We start from the raw sequence: 21,916 nt of genomic DNA, 5'->3' as shown, positions 1-21,916 counted from the left end.
AAAGTTGCAGTATAGCTGCAGAACGTAGTCCCGCAGTGCAGTAATAGTGTTGTCTGCAGTAAACCTAGTCTCACAAGATTCGTAGTAGTTTTCTGCCCTACTTATTAGACATATGCTGTAGTGGTGTAAAACCAAAATTCCACCTTTGATCAAGAAATACGGTGAATGAATTGCTGGCGTGCGGTGTATTCGCGAAGCCGTGTGTTTGTCGAGATGTGCAGTTTGTGTGTACGCGTTGTGGAAGTAAGGTGCAGTGCAGCGACGCTGTTATGGGTGAAATGGAGCAACCAACGTACGAACGTGAAATTCTGCTTCAAACTTAGGAAAACGCCAAGAGAATGTCACGACATACCGCCATAACCGTGAAGCAGTTCCTGGCACGTAAGGGGGTTTTTGTACTCCATCACCCCCCTTATTCACCAGATCTGGCCCCTGCCGATTATTTCCTCTCACTTAAATGGACAACGGTTTACGGACATTGTCGACATCCAACGCAATGTGAACGCTGAACTCAACCGCATCCCACAGGATGCTTTCGCCCAAAGTTTGCGAGACTACTACACGCGTTACCATTGGAGGCGATTATTTTGAAGAACAATAAGCTGTATTCCTGCATACATGTATTGCGTTTCCTGCAAATAAATCATGAAATTAATCATTCAATATTTCACTGTATTTATTGATCAAAGGTTGTAGCTATATTATAGACTATCAAAAGAGGCAGGAAGAAAATTAGAAATGTACCTAGGTAGTATAACATAAGCATAAAACAGAAATAAAGGAAAATTGTTTTTGAATGGTAGATATAGTTATAAAACCATACTTACACTTTAGACATGCATACTAATAGACTTGCTTTCATGTTTATTTTATTCTTCTCATCGTTGTCATTATTGAGAGATATGTGGACCTGAAGACTACGGTTGTACAAGCATTCAAATTACATGAACTGTTTCAAGATATTTCGTGGGGGCGAGGGCAAGCGCCCCCTGGCCTCCCTTCCGGGCGTCCTTGACGTGGTGCTGGACAATTTGCTTTGCAATACTTAGGCATCCCGCTCTACAAGTCAGATTTTTTTAAAAATTGACATCTTGCAAAAAATGTTTAACCATGCACTCCAACACTGGACATTTTGCTGGACACCGCCTGACAAGATTTTCTTTTTAAAATGATTCAACATTATTCTGATTCCGTGGTCATGGAACTTTTCACTTTCGGTGCACCTTGAAGTCACAGCAAACATAATAACATTGTCTTTCCATTCGAGACGGAAAAGCTGGTCAAAAAAATAAAATGTAAGTTTATTTGCGCGGAAAAGGAGAAAATCAAACAAAAATCATTAAAGTGCAAATTGGCTCGGATGGAACCAGTCTGGAGGGAATTATGCACACTAAGGAAAATATGCAATTATGGAAGAAAGTTTTACCTTCTCAAAACAACCCACCTTTTCGTTTACACAGCGTCCTCTGAAGTACGCAAATACCTCGAAACGAACATTCAAGTAAGAATGCAAATAGTGTTAAGTGACAAAGCAAACGATAGAGTTTTTTAAGAAATCCGCCCGAAAGATTTTTCAGTGCAAAATTAATTCTCACCTGCGGTAATCGCCTTCCTCCCTCATTTTCTTCTTCTATTTCGTCGTCTTCTTTTTTATACCGTTATTTTTACAACCCTGAAGCGGCTTCGAGCTTACAAAAACTGTACAAGAAAAAGAGACACGCTGGAAAAAAAATGAAAGCCATTATGAACACTGAAGTGCACGTAAAACAAACAAATGAAGATAGCATTCACAACATTTCTGTAGGCGAGCGCGGGGGCTACTAACCTCTGGCATGTCAAAATCATGAAATGGCGTTTGTCTTTACTTCCTGTGTAATGAGTTATATAGCACCAGCTGAGATTCCATTAAGTTTGGTTGGGAACGAGTAAAAAGCTTCTTGAGTGAGCGAATGCGTCAAGGTTGCAGTGTTGCCAGAACGTACATGTTATTGCTCTACCTTACTTTCACAACCCTGGAACACAGTAATTCATGTCATCGAAAATGTTATTATCGGACAGAGGAAAGTTCTGATTGAAATGTTAACAAAGAAAATATCACTTGAGTTCGTCTCTAATTTGTGTATTTGTTTCTTGCAGTACATAAAGTGTTTGTCTTTTACAAATGTTTAATTATGAATTTACACTTGGAGTTGAACTCATTTTGGAATCCAATTGGGTGTAAATTATTTAGCTCATGTGGTGTGCGGTGAAGCAGTGTAGATTTCAAGTATTAAGATACCGAAGTGCGCATGATGCGTCATCTAAGTCAGCTTTGACTCGCTATTAGCCGTGAAACAACTGGTTATTGGTGAGCTAGCTCCAAGTCGAAAGCAGTGTGTTCCCACCAAGGAATAGATAATAATAGGAAAAAGGAATATCATTTTTAAAATGTGTCAGAGGGAATTCTTATTCATATTTGCTTCAGTTCCTCTTATTATTGCAGTGGAGTATACGCACCTAGTGTATTGATACTTTGTATTTCCTTTCCATTCGAACTCTGTAGTGCAACCGAAAATAAGTAGCACAAAATGAAACTTTTTACTCAAGAGTTAGCTAATAATGAAGATTATAAAGACACAGTCAAATACATTTAATTTCAAATGTATTAATGAATAAATTATAGAGACGATATTTTTGTCTTTCTATGTCTTGTTTTCGAAAGTTTTCCATGCTTATTTCGTTGGTTATAAACTTCAGATATGGTGTACTTATGTAATACAATTTCAAGTTTGTAAAGGAAATGCGAATTTATAGTAGGCTAATTTTCTGGCATCAAATAGGGAAGTTTTACTCTCAATCAAGAACAGCTGTTGTTGAAAGTTACCGCGCTTATTGAACGACTGTCACTATAGCAGAAATAATTTGCGTTCAGTTTGCTATCTTAAAAAAACAAAAAAAAACTATCGATTTTAACCTTTCCGCCGTTCTACACTACCTACACTCGTTGCAAATGTACACGTCTGCACAGAAAGCTTGTAAGTTGAATGAAACGTGAGCAGAAAACAGTTGCATGTCTAGCGTTTATAAATAACACCCGTGTCGCTGGATCTTCCCGTTTTGTTTATGTGCATACTGAGGAAGTATCGTGCCACGAGTTGTATTTATATCTCAGGAGCTGGCTGTGTTCATTGTCCGAAGTTGGAACAAGTTTAGTTTCATGCTTCAAGAGGAAATGTTGGGCGTAATAAATTCATAACACCTGCTGTTCAACTTAAATGCTACCCAAATGATAATACTTGCACTTTTATTGCCAAGCAAATGGTTTCTTTATCTTTCTTACCGAGAGGCACGAAGGTTGTAACGTGTTCATGAAAAGTACAAAAGGGTTGCCAGGCCTATTGAAATATTCAAATTAGGATAATGTAAGTAAAGTTCCTAATGAAATGTATATCCATATATAAATAGACGTGATAAAAGAAGATTGTTCTTGTGCATTTATCAACATTGGCTATTCTGTTCCTAAACAGGTTCCTGTAGCCTACATGTTATTCATTTATAGCTTCATTGTGAATTTCCCCAACCAAGGGTCCCGGGTTCGAATCCCGCTCGGGCTTGGTTGTTTGTGAATGTCCATTCATCAATTTCATCATTTCATCACTCATCCCCATCTTCACAAATTAGCCAAGAGGCACAAAACGCGAAGTAAAATAAACTAAATCAATCAATCAATTAATTTCACCAAGTCTTCCGAAAGTATTATTTTCCTTTCCTTCGCTTTTTCTCCCACATAGCCCTCTATTGCAGTTTTCAGTATTGCTTCTTTCTGTCCTATCTAGTTACTTTTCCTCTATCACTTTTCACGTAGTTGGTCACTATAGTGGAACCACGAGCAAAACAACCTGCGCAGACCCGCGACTCCTGTGCATCGTACCCCCGCCAGTAGGGGTGGGGGAGAGTGGACCATGCTTCCTTATGGCCCGAGGTGGAGGGAAGAAGGGAAAGCTGCGCGGGGACTTTCCGTCCCAAGGTTTTTTTCCTTGTGGTCGATCTATAGTAGTTCAATATATGTTCATACAACTACTGAATTCTCTCTATAGATCTCTTCGTATTGCTAGTGTCGAAATTTCGCTGCAAAACCCCTTAATATTCATGTAAACTAACATTGTTTCATAGTTGTGCCCTTCTTAACTAATTTTCAGTTGCACAGTTTTCATATTTATTATGCAAAAGCCAAACTTAGCCTGGCGCCCTACCTCCTTTCAAGGGGACACACACATTTACCTCTCCACCCTTCCCCACCAAAAGTTACGAGTATATGTAGATTTGAAGCAATCAGGAGTCTGCGCTCAGGTAAAATATTTTATAATTTTCCCTCTGTATTATGTAATCAACCAAGACATGTTTCATTGTCCATAGTTTCGAAAGATGCTACATACTACAACACAATTAATTGATTTGATTTATTTAGTTCGTTCTTCTGTCAGTTTTGTCTAATCGCGATGATGATGAATGATGATAAACAGATGAGAGGACAATCGCAAACACGTGTGGCTATGTGTCCAGACGCCAGTGTCTCGTTTAGTCTGCAAAATGTAGTCCCGTGTTTCCTACGTGGAAGAAAGATTGACATTTGGGTGTCTCCAAGAAGGTCACCCCTTTTCAGCCCGACAACACTTATAATTTATAATATACACCCTGATTTCGAAGAACCAACCTGTAAGATCAAGATGTTTCAAAAAATGTTTGCAATTCGCAAAGCTTGTCATGTAAATAAATATTAATATTAGCACTCCTCTTCCTTGATTTTCGTTAAGGATTAATTATTATTCGGTATGACTTTGTTTAGACAATGATAAAAGATAATGTCTATTGAAAGTCTTGAAATATTTCTTTATTGCTGGCAACTCTGCAGGACAGTATAAGGTTTTTCTTGACCAGAAGACCCGGCTAAAGGATCCTGCTAATTGAATAACTTGGAAAGAAGAACAAAATCTTTTCTTCGTTTTTCTTTCTTTCTTCACGGACTCTAATCCCCTTCCTCAGGATGGTGGTAAATATTTTTCAAGTTCCATTTTTTCGCACAGAAAACCATTTAGCAGGACAATAGCCCCTGAATTCCATCTCCTTAATTACATACACACAACAGCAGAGAGTCCTTTTCATAACACTGGGGAATCGAAGTTATTATGACGTCACACCGAAATTCATTACATGCCTTCTTTCCTGATTTTTTCCCTCCGACCAAGACCCATCCTGCCCTTGTAATTTATGGAATCTCGCATTGAAAGAGCTTGCGTGTTTCGTCGTTCGTTTTTTCTGCCACCTCGATCCGCTGTGAACATGCGTACGTACGTGTGTGTGTGTGTGTTTGGAAACGCTTCCCTGTTTCCTCCCTTTGTTGGAATAAAACACTTATATAAATATTTCGTTACTTCCGCCTCATCACATGAAAGGCTTTAATGAGTTTCTTGACATGACGGAGTTTGTCCGTTTCGCCGCTTTGGCGCTGCACAACGACCACGTCGTTATCCAAGGCGTAATTGACGCAGCGCATTTTAAGCTCTTTGGAACGCAGGTTGTTCAAGAATGTAAAGTCAAGTTCAGAGATACGTGTACCCAAATTGTCCATCGGCACATTCTTCTGCGCTGTTTTAGGCGATGTGACGCTTTAGAATTGAAACAAAATAGTTAACAAGTCAGAGGCTACCTTCTCTAATGTAAACAAAACACATGTAAGTTTATCGGATTTACGTACATTTTAAGGGTTTGAACATTTAATGGACAATTTTTGACCACGTACCTTTGAACATGTCTGTATGTCTGTACCAGGGTCAGGCAAAAACGTTTGGAGCTGTTTATTGGCAAAGTCGAAGTTAATGTGGGGCCAGGGGATTCACACTCCCCAAACCCCCCCCCCCCCTCCTTTCCTCAGTTTGAGAGGTAATTTTATTGACATACACATGTGCTTTCACTTTTGAATTTCAGGGTAAATTTTGCTACAAAACTTCGAAATGATGCGAAGGACAAAAGTGTATTTCGAATTATTATTAATATTATTTAATAGGTGCTAATGTAGATCAATTTCCTTCTTAGGTGTTCTGTTTTCTTTTAATAATAATAATAAGACCTTTTATACGTAAAGATAATATATTTTGTTACTAAATTTATCCTTGTAATCTTTTAACTTGTAATCTGGTGTTTGGTATAAGTATGACAATAAATTAGCCACAGAATATTTTCAGTCTAGCTAAGTTCTAGCAAGTTTGGATTCGTACGAGTGAAAAATAAGTCGATAAATAATGACAAAATTTTGCTAAACACTGTGGACGTGATACGAAAGTCTAGTAGAAAGATATGAAGTTTGGTTACTATGACTGGAGCGATATTGCAGCATTGTACACTTGAGTTTCATAAATCACATGGTAATGGATAGTAATATAATTAAGCCTTGTTTCCATATTAAAAACACTAAGTTGCTGACCAAGGCAGATTTATTAAGAAATATAAACACTTAACAAGTAACGTTTCAACCCTGTATCAGGGTCTTCAGGTGTTTATATTTCTTAATAAATCTGCCTTGGTCAGCAACTTAGTGTTGGTAATGGATAATGTTTTCATGTCATTAAACTCACTCTCTCTCTCAAGATGATAGTCTTCGTTACAAGTCATTATTTCCGGTCTGATAACTAGATGTCTGTGACCCTACTCCACTACCCCCTATCGACCTTGGATCATACTGCTTTGTATTTTTCATTTTGCGTAGCTTTTCTGCCACTTGACTAATCGCTGAGATGCGATTAATGACGATGCAATGAAATCGATGACTGGCATTACATCGGCTAGACTAGAATTCGAAGATAGATCCCACTGCGACGCCAAGGGTCCCGGGTTCGAATGCCGCTCGGGGCTTGGTTGTTTGTGAATGTCCATTCATCATTTCATCACTCATCCCCATCTTCGCAAATTAGCCAAGAGGCACAAAACGCAAAGTAAAATAAACTAAATCAATCAATCAATCAATCAATCGAAGATAGATCCATCGGTAGTAGGATGGTGATTCGATAGCTTCTTGCTTCTCATGGACCCACATTTCCCATTTGGAAACTGATTTCCTGCACGCTGTAAAGCATTTACAAACTTCACCAAAGTGTAAAATCCTTAAAATAATATACATTCTGAGGTGGACCATGAGCGACTCTATCCAGTCTGAGGAAGAGGAAGGCGTTGACACAAACCTGACGACAGAAGCAAAAGTCCGCCTCCTTCGTTCGAAACTGGTTCAATGCACATGCCCCGTGTTTATGCATCCAGTGCGGAAGTGTTCCCGTTGGTTTGAAGAGGCCACTTTTAACTAGAGTATGTCTTCTGGTTTCTTGCCAGAGCATTTTTCGCAATGTTTGCAAATCCTTCTGGTAGGAAGTGCAGATTTTTTCCCCCCCAAGACATGTCCCTGGACGCGGTATTTACCTTCCTTTGCTTGTTTTAAAGTGACAGTCGCTACCAGGATGTCTTACTTCGTGTGGAAATCGCACGATGACCGCGCGCCAATACTGTTGTACACATAACTTTGAAGCTCGCAGTGATTCTGAGGTGACGATTCAGAAGGAATATTACATGTCGTATCAGTTTATGTGTGTACAAGTGTGATTGTTTGTAGGTGTCTGAGTGCATTATTGACCATATTTTCAGTGTTGTTCTTATGGTTTACATGTATGATACAAAATTAAGCTTTATATAGTACCATATACGACTTCCCCGCATTTTGAAGTGATCTCTGTTGCTAATATTCAGTTGATATTATCGCCAACAGATGGACATCACACAGGAGATCTGTCCTCGTACATTCTGGAGAAGCTGGATTTCTATGGATATGGGTGAGTACTCATACTTTTATTCTATCATCCTCGTATTATTAATGGACATCTCTTGTGTCTGGTATTTATAAATAACAAAGCAAACGCTTCTAAGTGAACGTGTAGCCATTTCCAATTGCATACTATGTATGAAGCGAACGATACTACGTTTCAAGCGCTCAAAATTGTACAATTAACGCTAATTTTGATTTTCGTGTGAATAAAATTACACTAATTCTTCAGTCTAGTCTTGCTACAGTAAAGGAAATGTCCCTCGGTTTAGGGACAGACAAAATGTCCAGTGATAGAGAAATGGAATATGTAAACAGCGAAATTTGAGGGTATTATAATCGTAGATTAGATTGAGGCTCTTTGGAAGCATGAAAAAAACGTTTCGTTTCTTTCCGTGCGGAATATATTTCTTCCAAATTACAGAAATTAAATTTTTAAATATTGCTTTGGAATAATGAATACCCTTCCAACAACCAGCATGTGTGTGTTCTAGGCGCGGGAGATACACAATATTTTTTTTAAAAATATATAATTACTATTTTTAGTCTTCCTTTTAAAAATTATTCAAAGACAAAATTGGTAATTGGGGATCATTTTAATAGGGTTTGCGTTTAACACTTTGGTTTTTCACGAGTTCTTTACTACTTTCCTTTAAAAACTTTGATTTTCTGAAAAACTCAATATGCTGACCAAGGCAGAAATTTATTTTATTATAAAACATAAACTAAACGTAACGTTTCAACCTTCTAGCAAGGTCATCTTCAGACTCTGCACCAAGTACAAATGTAACAAGATACAAAAAAGGACGATATATATACACAAAACATTACTCCCCTCCAGACTATTAGAAAGTTGTTCTGGAACATTCTAGCAGGTGGCTTTCCCTTGTCAACTGTACTCTCACCTAAAAGGCTAAACATATCGTATTTTCTTCCATCTAGAATGTGGTTGGACTCTTTATCTCACGCTCTTTTTTCCTTCAATCTTCTTCCTTCTTCTCTCCTCTTTCTCTCTTGTCCTTTCCACTCTTTCTAACACCTTCTTCCATTCTTTGTTTATCTTCAGTCCCCCATTCCAGTTCATTGTCTTCTTCACCTTTCTTCTCTATTTCCTTGGCCTCCTTCCATTTTCTCTTCCTTTCTAATAGTCTGGAGGAGAGTAATGTTTTGTGTATATATATGTCGTCCTTTTTTGTACCTTGTTACATTTGTACTTGGTGCAGAGTCTGAAGAAGACCTTGCTAGAAGGTTGAAACGTTACGTTTAGTTTATGTTTTATAATAAAATAAATTTCTGCCTTGGTCACCATATTGAGTTTTGCATATGAAAACAACACTTAATGGTGTTATAATTTGATTTTCTTTAAATTTCGGAGTGGGCAGTCCCGAACAACGGGATTATAAAAGTTTCCTTCCCGAACAAACATTTTCGTCACGCCCACCCCTAGTTACGGCAGTCAAGATGATTCTAATGCGTGTGGTAAAAACGTTATTTCGTTATTTTATCAGGCATGGCAAATTGCTGTAACTTACAGTCTGTAGGTAAAGAGAGGAGTACTATTTACAATAAAATATCACCATTCGAATTACATTGTCTTTTGCCAGATAACTCAGGGGGCAAAAGTTCCTATGTTACTTGTAGACAACGCCTGTAGACGTACATTTATAGTGTACGGCACGTTAGTGGTGCCAACCAATGTGCAAGGCATCCCTTGAAGTAGCTGCGACGTAAATTATTCTATTCATGCACTTTTAAATCAGGAAGCACCTTTCTAGTGTCAGAACCGTGCACTATTGGCTTTGGATGAGCTGGGAATTCGAAGGTCGCAATTGAGATGTTTCACGACACCTAATGCAATTACAAGACGTAATTCGCTGAAGATGAAAGAGACGCTCTCTCTTGGTCACGAGGTGTGCCAGGGTCGAGAAATTTTCATCAAATGCCGGAGAACGTCCTCAAAAATGCCTTTGTTGGCCAAGCAACAATCGACGGTGTTAGGTTCAAGGACAATTAACATTCCCAAACGACTGTTTTACACCATACCTTTTTTCTCCCCTTCCTCTCCTCCAAACCAGTACGGAACAAAACTAATTTTCCAAGACCAATCAGTGGTCCGTAAAGCCTTCCACTCGGCGTAGATTGCTTCAACCACAGCTTTTCCCCCCAACACACACAGACAACTTGATGTCAAAAGCCTGCCTCTGTAGTTACAGACGTAACGCCTCGCTAAGCTCGCCACTACCGTGGAAAACATACTGTGGATGATATGGAAATATAGTCCGATTATTTTCGTAACATCTCGATCTTTTCTGCATTGGCAGCTTGAGAGCGAGTAAAGCTGTTCCTGTTCTCCAATCACCTAACTCGTTTCTCAGTAAGCTACTGACGTATTCTCAATCTCTACACTATTAGCTGGCTCGATAGCTAGACGTGAGAAATCCATGAGGAATTGTGAAAGAAATCCGACTCTACTACAATGTACGGTGAGTCAGAAGACACTGAAAATTCACCAAATAGATAAACCAGGAACCTAAAGATGTAAATTTAAAACATACACCATAACATGTGTGATCATGGACACCCTGAAAGGGGTAAGGGTGACCACGCCTCTCCCCCTCCCGGAAGCGAATGTCAACCTAAAGTTATATATTTCACGTATATAATTTCATTTCAGTCGCAGTAATTTATGTTTATTATTATAAGAAGTTGCAGGAACATGATAACTTCAGACTGAAGGATTGTATTTTGAGTAGGCAACACTATTATGGGGGAAAATATGCCTTGCATCAGGAAGAAATTACCTTATGTGACGATAAATTTTTATCTCAAAATATGAAAAATACTTCAAGAGCGTTAGTGGAAATTTGGCAGGCGATTGTGAGTGTGCGTTCATATAACTAACATACTGATAAAGTCAATACGACATAGTGAGCGAACCTACGTTAACATATTTAATTTCTACATTTGTTTTCTATAGATTTGTAATGCACACAATCACCATCTTACGAGTGCTGTCACTGCCAATTATGCACGATAAAACTAGCCAGTCATTTCCTCCCTGTCGCTTGTTGTCTGTGAGTTCATAGCAGTGAAGCATTTTTCCACATTATTATGTCTTAAATTGTTTAATCTCTCTGGAATTTGTGACGCCTACTTCTCTAATTGAAGTCTAGAATCGGGTAAATCTCTCTGGAATTCCCGTTAACAATTTTGTGAATTTTAAGAAACCTTTGATTGTGCGATTCTTTTTTAAGATTCATGGCATCCATAAATGCTTCAACATCTTTGGAGGTTTTGTCCCGAACATAAGAGGCTTGAGAACATTTAATGGATTAGTCTTTTCTTGGTAATGGTGGCTTGTGTGTGTCACAACAATTTCCTTATTATCGGCTTCCTTGCCTACCTCACGTTTCCTTACCACAAACTGGAAATAAGATGTAGCAAATCGTCGTGGTGTGCCTGAATGATTCAGCTGGAATTTCCTGCGGTGCTATTTCCTGTCTATACTCTATGGGCCGATTTTATGTCCATGACCAAACATCGCCAACTTGAGATCTAGTTTGCCTTTGGCAAAGTTCCTAATAGGGGCATTCCACGAAATGTGGTCCTACTCCATATAAATTAATATTGTTTTTAATTGATTTAAGGCTTAGATGTTTGCAAAGCATATAATTTGCACATTTCACCAATAAAAGTTACTAACATCTGCAGCCTATATGTTTCACAGACAAATGAAGTCAAAATTTGCTCCATTTTTAAAGCGTCACACACGTAACGCACTTTTGTTGATGCTTTTCAAGCATTCAGCCTATGCCATCATTCTCAAGTTTTTTCCATTTGTTAGCAGAACCACAAAGTACTTCGTAATTCTGTGAAATCAGTTTATTGTGAATATTTTAATCCAATCTCATATCTAGAACCTTAAATTTTGTGTGTAAAATGTCACAGACGTAACGCTGAATGGCCCAATGGCGTTTCTAATACCTGGTGCTAGAGGTAGTAAGTTTATACGGAATAAGAATTGTTGGAGCAAAATTATTTATCAGTGTCTTTTCAGCGAAGACTGTCCTAGAATTCCCATTTTAGTTAGTTCTGTTCGGAATTTCAATTCGTTATAAACGTTACAAATTGGTAGTGCCGAATCAACTGAAAGTAAACATTCTCAAACTTTGCGAACTATCTTTACCACAGATGTTCAACTTACGCTTACGACAAAGATATTCTGTCGTTTGTCAGAGCTAACACAAGAAACAGTGTGACGTCACATATTGCATCGTGACATTGAACTGCGTTAATATCCTCCTTAAGACATCATGCTATTTAGCCTAAACCATAATAATTATGTTTAATTGAAATGTCTTTTAAGGTTAAGGTCAGATGCTTACCGACCTTTCTGGTGGAGTGGTTATCGTAATCCGCTCAAAAAACAGAGTTCCTAGGTTCAAATCCTGAGCAAAGTATTATGTCATTGCGTTTGCCCTCATCATCACGATTAACATGAGGTGTGGCAAAGTAACTTAAAAGTGTCAAAATAGATACAGAAATAGGAAATATATCAGATGTTCTTGGCATTTTTCAAACGTTTTCGGGATAAATAAATTTTTGTTCACATTATGAAATTGTTAGAAGGAAAATTTGAAAAAAAAGTACCCTGGAATTACACTTGCAATCTATTTTCTCAACTCTTCCTTTCATCTGCACTTGCACTAAAAGGGATGCACATTCGTCCATGAAACATTCCTTGTGTCCCCACTTGAGGGACATGGCTCGAGTTTCCTACACTGTTAACGAGTTGCATAACAGCACAATCGAACGCCAAATAGTTCAAATTGAGCAGATGGAGCTAATCCAGTTATCTAGCTGTTGGCTGTGAAGGCGAAGTTTGCATTCGGTGTTCCTCCCCCCTCAGGTTCAGTTCTGCTAAGCCAGATGCCAGCACGAGGATCCCGGTGCCCTTTCCCTTCACGGTTGGTTCCCTGATGGTTCCATGCAAATTGAAGGACACCGTCTTCAGCGAGCGCAATGGAGCCTGAAAGTCTGTTGGGGGAAAACTAAAGCTTTGACACGCCTGGCCTCGTCAACTTATGCAACTGGACAGGTCCGTTTCCAGAACCTGGTTATTTAATTTCGCTTTCAAACTCTTTAAGTCTATTTGCGACAAGTACGATGAACGACGGCCTGGTCAGGAATCGAACCCAGCACCTTCGGAGCTGAGGTCTTGTGTTAATAAAAATGAGCATCTACTTCCACTGTGGGTAACTGCTAAAGATATCAAGTTTTCAGAACCTAACTGATGCTTTACACATGTCCACAAGCTTTGTGCATATATATACCGTGCGTCCATTTCGATCTACAGCTGAGAGATCGGGAGAAGCGTGGCGGGCGGCGCTGGCGGAGATGCCGACATTTGCGGCCTGAAATGCCCGCTTATTTTTATGGACATATGCAGACATTTATATAAATATTGCAAAAAGGAAACTAACCTGTGTTATAAGAGTATGGTTTTAATTTTAGTAGCTTAGTGGCTGTATGTGCTGATGATTTTGACACTCCCATCTCCTGTGAAACACGGCGTAGAGGTTTGTTTGGATAACTTTCTAACGCTGCCCCAATTTCATCGAGTTCATCGAGGAAGCTCACGAAAACCATTGACTTTTAATGGTTTCATCGGCAGCGTAATCTTGATACAGTGTTGCACATTCGAAACCTCCAAACGATCCCCATCGACACAAAACTCTTTCAAGGATATAAACTTAAGCAGGACGTTGCTGGTCAAAGCTATGATTAAAATGTTTTATTATCTGTGACTCTTATCGTCACTTCTAAAGCGTATTTTTTTGTGTATATAAGTGCAGAACTTGGATGAATTACAGATGATGGATTATAACCCAGGTTAGTGCTCGTTTTGCAATATTTATATAAATGTCTGGATATGTCCGTAAAAATAAGCGAGCATTACAGGCCGCAAATGTCGGCATCTCCGCCAGCGCCACCCGCCACGCTTCTCCCGATCTCTCGGCTGCAGATCGAAATGGACGCACGGTATATATATATATACAGGGAGGTTATTTCAGTCGTTCACCGCCAGCGTGACGGCCGTTCCGCGGACTCTTCATGCAACAGGTCCCGGCAAATTGCGTTCAGGAAGTCCGTAACAGAAACCGCTTGTTTTGTAATGTTTCCACTTTTCACAATTACAGTTACAATTACAATTGAAATAAGCACGTACCTTGTCGCACGGATGCAGGAAAAGGTGTCCTCCCAAATACAAATATTTCCGGCACCTTATTTCTGACATCTAATCTTAGATTAGACATCGCTACTTTATCCTCAGTTGACAGAAAGGGAAGACAGCATCCCGGCGCATAAAGCAAACCGAAAGCGTAAAATGATATTTAAAAGTAATAATAATGATGATCACTAACCTCCTGTGTTATAAGAGATGTTGAAAATGACTTCCTTCAACAGCAATACAACACGTTTCTTAGGTTCAAGAGATCCTGTCTATCGTAATCCCTGACCACTTTTCTGCAAGAATTCGTTTTCACGTAATTATCGTACATAAAAACTCTATGTTCAAGACTATATTTGTTTAACGACATAAGTAATGAATGAATAACAATTAACACACAATAAAGCACTGGCCACGAGTAAGCACATTACAATAACACAGTATAAGCAACACGCGTACTGTTGAACGCAAACAGAATTGAACATGAACGAACACTGACGTCTGGTAGCCGACAGTGTTGCTAACCATTTTTCGGCAATGTCCCTACAGACGTAGTCAAAATGTCCCTACAACTGACCAAATGTCCCTACGCCAAGTAAAGTGACTAAAAAAAAAACACCTCATGAGCATGCAAACAGAAGATAAAATATACACATTTACTTACCAAATCTTTCTGCTCGGTGCTTCCACAATTAATGAAGGAGCGAATTTACAATACAGGACCTCTCCCCGATTTTTTGTAATATTTCGCATACTCACTAATTGAGGCCTCCTAATCACGAATTTGAAGTTAAAATTTGGGGGGTCACGTGTAGAAATTGCAAAATAAGTGACATTGAGTGGTCCGCGATCGGCACGATTGCTTATTATTTACCGGAAGATTTTGTGTTTCCAATACTTAAAAAACGAAATATACATTCCTGATATTACTACGACCCCAAATTTTAACTATGTTTGCCTATCCTAACCTAACCTAACCGTACCTGAATGGTTCGTGGGGCTATCCGTCAATGGTTTGTTGGGCTACCCGTGCATGTTTTTTTCGAGCCCAAATTTTAACTATGTTTGCCTAACCTAACTTAACCTAAACTTACCGAGAATGGTCAGTGGGGCTATTCCTGAATGGTTTTGCGGTAATTGTGATTACGAACCGATAAAAAATATTATTTTCGTAGCACTTTAACGGCAAACGTTCATCATCGAAGACGCCATTTTCGTATCCTGCAATTTTATGATTGATGTACTGTTGCCAAATTTACCTGTAATCAAATCAGTTCTTCTACATCGTGATTGTCGCTGTCACATGTAAGCACGTTCTTTGGGCAATATACTGAAATCCATAAGTTTATTAATTAGCCCACAGCCATCCTCCTGCACACTCCACCTAACAATCTGTACAACATTAACAACTTTTTTACTGTTCTCTTCCGCCATTCTTACACGATCCATGCTCTCCAAGTATGAAATCAACAGTGTGGCAACGCTGTAGACAGCGTAACTAATTTTAATTTGTTCATATCAACAAATATGGCTACCATACTTGTATACGGAGAATCATTGCGAGAATTGAAAAGCTTATTTTACAACTTCTACACGTTAATGAACATTTTTTCCCCCTCACCCCAACATGTTAACTTGAGATAAATAATCACGAATAATTATTTCGTGAGTATAAGACGTAGCATAGAAATTACAGAAGGGTCCGGTATTGTAAATTCTTGCCTTAATGAATAATAGGGGTGTGCTGGACAGAATTTTTTGGGTCGGGACGGGATCGGGACGGTAATTTTTTTAAATCCCGACATTCGGGACTGAAAAATTTGCAATTTCCCGACCAAGTCGGAAAATTTTCTGGACGGGAAATGTTCGAAATTTCCCGAAGCACTGGAAATCTCGAATTTTACAAGTCATTTTTACTTTAAGTGATTGTTTTTGCATTTCTAGAATAAAAACTTACAACTTTCGATAAGTTCCAGAAACTTACAAGGCAGAAAACGTCGAGAATTAACGACTTTTTAAAGTAAAGAATCCAGCACACCCCTAATGAATAACGTTGAGTCGTTTACTGTTGATTATGTTATTTGAAGTCATACATGCTGCTGCTGTGAAGAGATAGATGTTGGTTGGTGATGCTGTATTTCCTGCATTCTTTAACAATTTTGGTCCCATTTTATTTCCCTTTTTTGTTTTTGTATCACTTAACATTGAAAATATTCTTTCCGTTTCCGCGTTAGAATGCGGCAATGTTAGCACTATTTTCGCGAGAGTGGAAATGTTTTCAAAAAGGAACTTGCCTTGAAAGTTTTTGGTAACCGATAACATGTTCCAAAATTCTGATGGAGATCTGTTAGTTAGTTCTTTTTTCTCCTCCTCGCTAAAGTATCCAGATAAACTAATTCATAAAATGTAATTTACCAAGATTGAAAAAAGTACCTACGTTTTCCCTCATTTGGCAAAATCTGTCCCTACGTTCCTACGCGGGCGAAATTTAGTGAAAAGTCCCTATGCGTAGGGACATGTCCCTACGGTTGGCATCACTGCCGACACGTGCAGTATGAAGCGCCCTCTCGCGGCTGACAACTCACCCAACCCCCGATAAGCTGCAGGCGCTGTCGCGACAACTGAGAATAAAGTAGCGATGACTAATCTAAGATTAGATGTCAGAAATAAGGTGCCAGAAATATTTGTATTTGGGAGGACACCTTTTCCTGCATCCGTGCGACAAGGTACGTGCTTATTTCAATTGTAATTGTAACTGTAATTGTGAAAAGTGGAAACATTACAAAACAAGCGGTTTCTGTTACGGACTTCCTGAACGCAATTTGCCGGGACCTGTTGCATGAAGAGTCCGCGGAACGGCCGTCACGCTGGCGGTGAACGACTGAAATAACCTCCCTGTATATATATATATATATATATATATATATATATATATATATATATATATATATATATATATATATATGGGGGTGTACAGTCACCGGCAATAAAAATGGGAGACCTAGATCCTGAAATACTCGCTTCCCTGCAAGGCGTTATGTGTGTTGCATAACTCCACAGGATAATATTATCCAAGCGGAAAATAACCCTGAAAATGTTTCACGTCTTCACGCAAAACCGTATCCAAGGAGTTTCGTGTTATATATCAGGCGGAGGCACATAGTGGTTTTAAACTGTAGGTCCATCCCCCGTTAGAATTTATGTGCATAAAGTGGACTTACAAACAAATGAAACCGCATAGGAGGAATCGAATGGTGGCATCTTGAAAGTACATGGCGCTCCCTTCCATTGCAACACCTCTTGTAACAAGGTACGTGATCATTTTCATTGTAACTGTCAGTGTAATTGCAGAGCTTATTTCATTACATAGCTAGCGGTTGCAGTTACACGGATGTTGCATTCAGTTTGCCGCCATACTCGCTCTCACTTCCCGGCGCGCTAGCTGCCGCTCCACGGGCGACTTGACGGTGAAAAGCACCGTGGATCTGTTGCAGCTGCCGCAGCTCGAACTCCATTATGGCAAATTTGAATAAGCTTGCCTCCAGTGTATACGAAAAACGATGGAATGTGTTGGGTACATTCTCTGCACCAACGGACAGAATAAAGGAATTGCTTACACACCACCTCGGGTATCAATCTCCCTGTGTAAGCACTCCCACGAGATGCGCTGGACGCATCCGATACTGAACAAATACAGGCGTAAAGCTTCGGTATATCGCACCGGATACATAACAGTCCGTCTTCAAATGCGTGCAGATGCGTTTTCCTCGCAACGCACTATTAGGAAAACCAAACACTCCCACGCACTTAACGTTTGTTTGCGAGCAACGAGTAGTGTTGACGTAACTGTTGCAACTGTTGTCGCTGGCGTCCTTGAAAATGCCCATGCATCATTTGGAGTGAAACAAGTGAGCAGCGTCCACCCTCCTACGTCATGGTCAGTAAGGACTAGAGACGCATAAACGGGATGAAACAGGGGTTCGGTTCATTATACCCGTTTCGAATTCTGTGTGCATTAATTGAAGCTTTTAATTCACACTGCACCAAAGTAAATTCTAACGTTTTCCCAAAGTACTGGAGAGAATTTCTTCATTAATATGTGGAGGGAAGTTTGATTGACATTAATTTGTCCAAAATGTAGCAACGCGTATTTCTGCTATTCAATTTTAATGAGCATTCAAGCGTTTGGTGAAAGTTTGAACTGTAAAAACGTTCTGATCTGTACAGTAGTGCTCAATTCAATTTATGTTCAGATCGGTTCTCTAGTATTGATAAGAGCGGACAATATATAACATATTTTGAGGTGAGATCTGTTGATGTGATCATGACTAGAGTCAAATGAAAATCTTAATTCGGTTTTTTTATTATATATATATATATAGTAGATTTCTGTATGCAGGGTTGCACAGGTTTGCTGCATTTTAGCACAGACCTTTTGCTGACCTACATATATTTCCAACTTTGAGTCACTGCTTGTATATCTAAAGAAGAATAAGTATTTTGGGTCCACGTGCAGTCACTTATGAGCCACTGCGTAGGACTTTCCACCCATCTGCCTGCGAACTGAGGCCATTATCAAACTTTCTCCTCCATTAGTATACTTGATGGTGTGGTAAGCATGCACATAGATATTGAATTTTCACTTGCCGAGAAATATCTGTAAGCTCTAGGCTGACAGAGGGCAAGAAACCACTCCTCTTCACTGGTGCAAGTGTATATAGGAGCCGCCATGTTTGAAATAACAAAAAATGGCGTCTCCAAGCTCACTTGATTAGTGTTGCAGCCTTGAGGTCGTTTTGTAAATAACAATTGACACCTCGTAAATTTGAGCTGTATACAATTTTTGTTGGACTTTTAAGATTTTAATTTGACTCTTGTAATATTTTCGGAATATCTTCAGCCAGTGGCGTGCCCAAGGTGGGGGGCGGGTGGAAGTTATAACACTCCCTTTTGCCCAGTATTCCTAAAAAAAGAACGTCAAAGGTTAGAAAATATGACAAGATGAGGGCTAACTACCAAGAAAAAGTAAATACTGGGCACGCCACTGTCTTCAGCCTACTAACAATGTAGAGCGTAACAAGAGGGTTAGCGATAGTTGTTGGATTGAGATTTCGTCACCGGCTCGCTTGCTGATTGGATGCTTCGGGAGTTGCGACACACTCCCAACAGTGGCGTCGATGGGGGTAAAAGGGGGTAGTTGCCCCCATACTTTTTGACACTTTGCTCCCGCACTATGCTAAACGTTATCTACCAAGGGAGAGTAAACTGTCCTTGTCATCCCCCAGTTTTGGAACCCAATTTCCGCCACTGGCTCCCAATGTGCAACTGCAGAACCTTCCTCGCTCTCGCTCTCTCTCTCTCTCTCTCTCTCTCTCTCTCTCTCTCTCTGCTTCCATTTGTTTCCATTTCTTTGTGACGGTTAGGTAAGTGTAAGGTGACGTCATTCAAACACAACTAGACTTCGGAAGGCTTGAAAACATGTATGACTCGTACCAAGCCAGACGAAAAACCAGACACGTGGATCACGAAGTAGACGCGAGAAAGCACGATTTAAACGACGTCCCAGAAGCTAGACAAAATATAACAAGCGAAAGATAAGATCTACCTTTCACTCCAGGGGGTTCAGTCAATTTATCAAAAACCCCAAGACCCCGCCTTCAGCAGGGGAATACCTAGAAACGAGAGCCTTGTAAAAATGCAACTATGCATCGCTTCCGAAATAACCTGGTCTGGGTTACCGAGCCAGTATGCACCGAACAATGCAACTCACTCCAACCAAACCTGTCCATAACTCTGTGAAGAAGCACACAGTGCTTGTAATCTGTCGTGAATGCTATGATTATCGCATTCTTTAATCGTTTCCACATTTCATCGAGTAATAAACCTACGTTTTACCTCCCCCGTCGCTTCAATTCGTACAGTGAACATTCCACCCCAGACTCATCGAATTCTCAGAAGAGACTTTCCGATCGTCTGTCTCTTCGGGACATCGAAATTACACCCTTTCGTGGTGTATAATTACAACTTGTTCCTTCATGCTGCAGCTAAAAACGCGATGAAACTAGCGCAGACATTTTCGGTGGTGATCGGTTACCGAATTCTCAGAATCTATAATAGTCTAGAGGACGTCCTCTGTTTTCCCCAAGATTTATAAATACGGTTTGGCCCAATTCTGGTCAAGCGATTTCATTTGTTGTCACAAGACATCACTTTCTGCTATACTTACATCATAAGTTTCGATACCACACCGGCACCAAATATTTTCTCTCATCCCAGCAGATGGCATTACCATCAGTGAGCCAGCGGTTTTGTGAATCTCTGATACTAAAAATTCGCATAAAATGAAACCTACAGAATCCGTTATATTTAGACCATGGACAATGGAATATTAACTAGACTGCTTTTATAAGTTTCTTTGTGTAATATAAAACACAATTTCAATTGTTTTACCACATTTAGCATAAGAGGTGCGATCAGAAAGTTCGTGGCAGAGGGGTTTTAGGGAATCAGTTTGGAAAAAATCAAATTAACTTTTTTTAAAACTTCCTTTACATTTAAATGGACATACTCTATTGTTGAAGGAGCATACTAATATAACCGTTGCAGTAGTACTTTCCTCCCCCCCCCCCCTTCTCTCTCTCTCTCTCTCTCTCTCTCACACACTCTCTCTCTCACACACACACACACAAAGTAGACTCAGAACAAACTCTTCAATCTTTCCAGTAACTATTCTTGGATTATCACGGTAACAATAAACAATATATATATAGTTATCCCTCATCCCTTGAAATACCATCTTGGATACCTAATGTGATTCGTGTTCTGTTATCGTTCTATTTTAACTATGTAGAATGTACGTACTAGGACAATAGAACATATAAAGATAGACAGGCTGGAAACTGACTTAGTAGATCCAGTGCCCAGAAATAATAAATAAATATAATAAATAATGGAAATACTTTTTAACAGCAATACAAATCAGGAATAATTTAATCAAAATATTTGCTTTTGAAGATGTTATTTTACTTCTTAAAATCAGCGCTTCGCCAAATAAACTATCATAAAATGAATGTTCTTCGATAGATTGTATACTTTAATTTTTTCACTGTTTACCTGTGAGGGGCTGCAACCCCATGAGTCTCCTGCTTTGCACCTGCTGGATTAGCCCTTTTTCATTCACACCACATAATTTCTGCACATATGGCAACACTGTCTGCAAGCAAGCAAACACGGGCAGTTCCTGATTTTTGCTTTTCGCAGGTAAATATTTGCTGATCGTTCCATTGGCTGAAATGGAATAATAAACGGTCAATGGAGCGTTCTGAACCGTGGGTGCAAAAGATGTTGCCTGTCTGCGTTCCCACTCACCATAGGTGATGAATTTGAAAGAAAGTGTTTGTACAATACTTGTTTGTCTTTGTGGCACTTACGGGTCGCTGCAAGAAGAAAGGTATTGCTGTTTACGGACATAGGACTGAGGTTTTTGCAGACTGTTTGCACAAATTCCTGCTTACAAGTTGCCTTTGTTAGACATTTAAAAACTTCATGAACCTTTCTCATGATTAATGGCACATTATATTTTAATTGCTTTTAATGCACATGTAATTTAATATCCAGCCTATTAAAATAAAACTTAAAGAAAAGTTTCAGATAATTACATATTATAGACACAATTTACTACCATTAAATTGAATGTTGCTCTAGATTTTAATGAAAGAGCAAAGAAAAAGAGGAAGTACCAAGAATCAAGTATCAAGTACAAAAAATCAAGTATCAAGTACAAAGAATCAAGTACCAAGTGCGAAGAATCAAGACTGAAATGAAAAAGCATTTACACTAAA

The sequence above is a fragment of the Lepisma saccharinum genome, chromosome 7, assembly GCF_977018435.1.
Source record: "Lepisma saccharinum chromosome 7, izLepSacc3.1, whole genome shotgun sequence".
Taxonomy (NCBI): Eukaryota; Metazoa; Arthropoda; class Insecta; order Zygentoma; family Lepismatidae; genus Lepisma; species Lepisma saccharinum.
Note: the sequence above shows the minus strand (reverse complement) of the source record.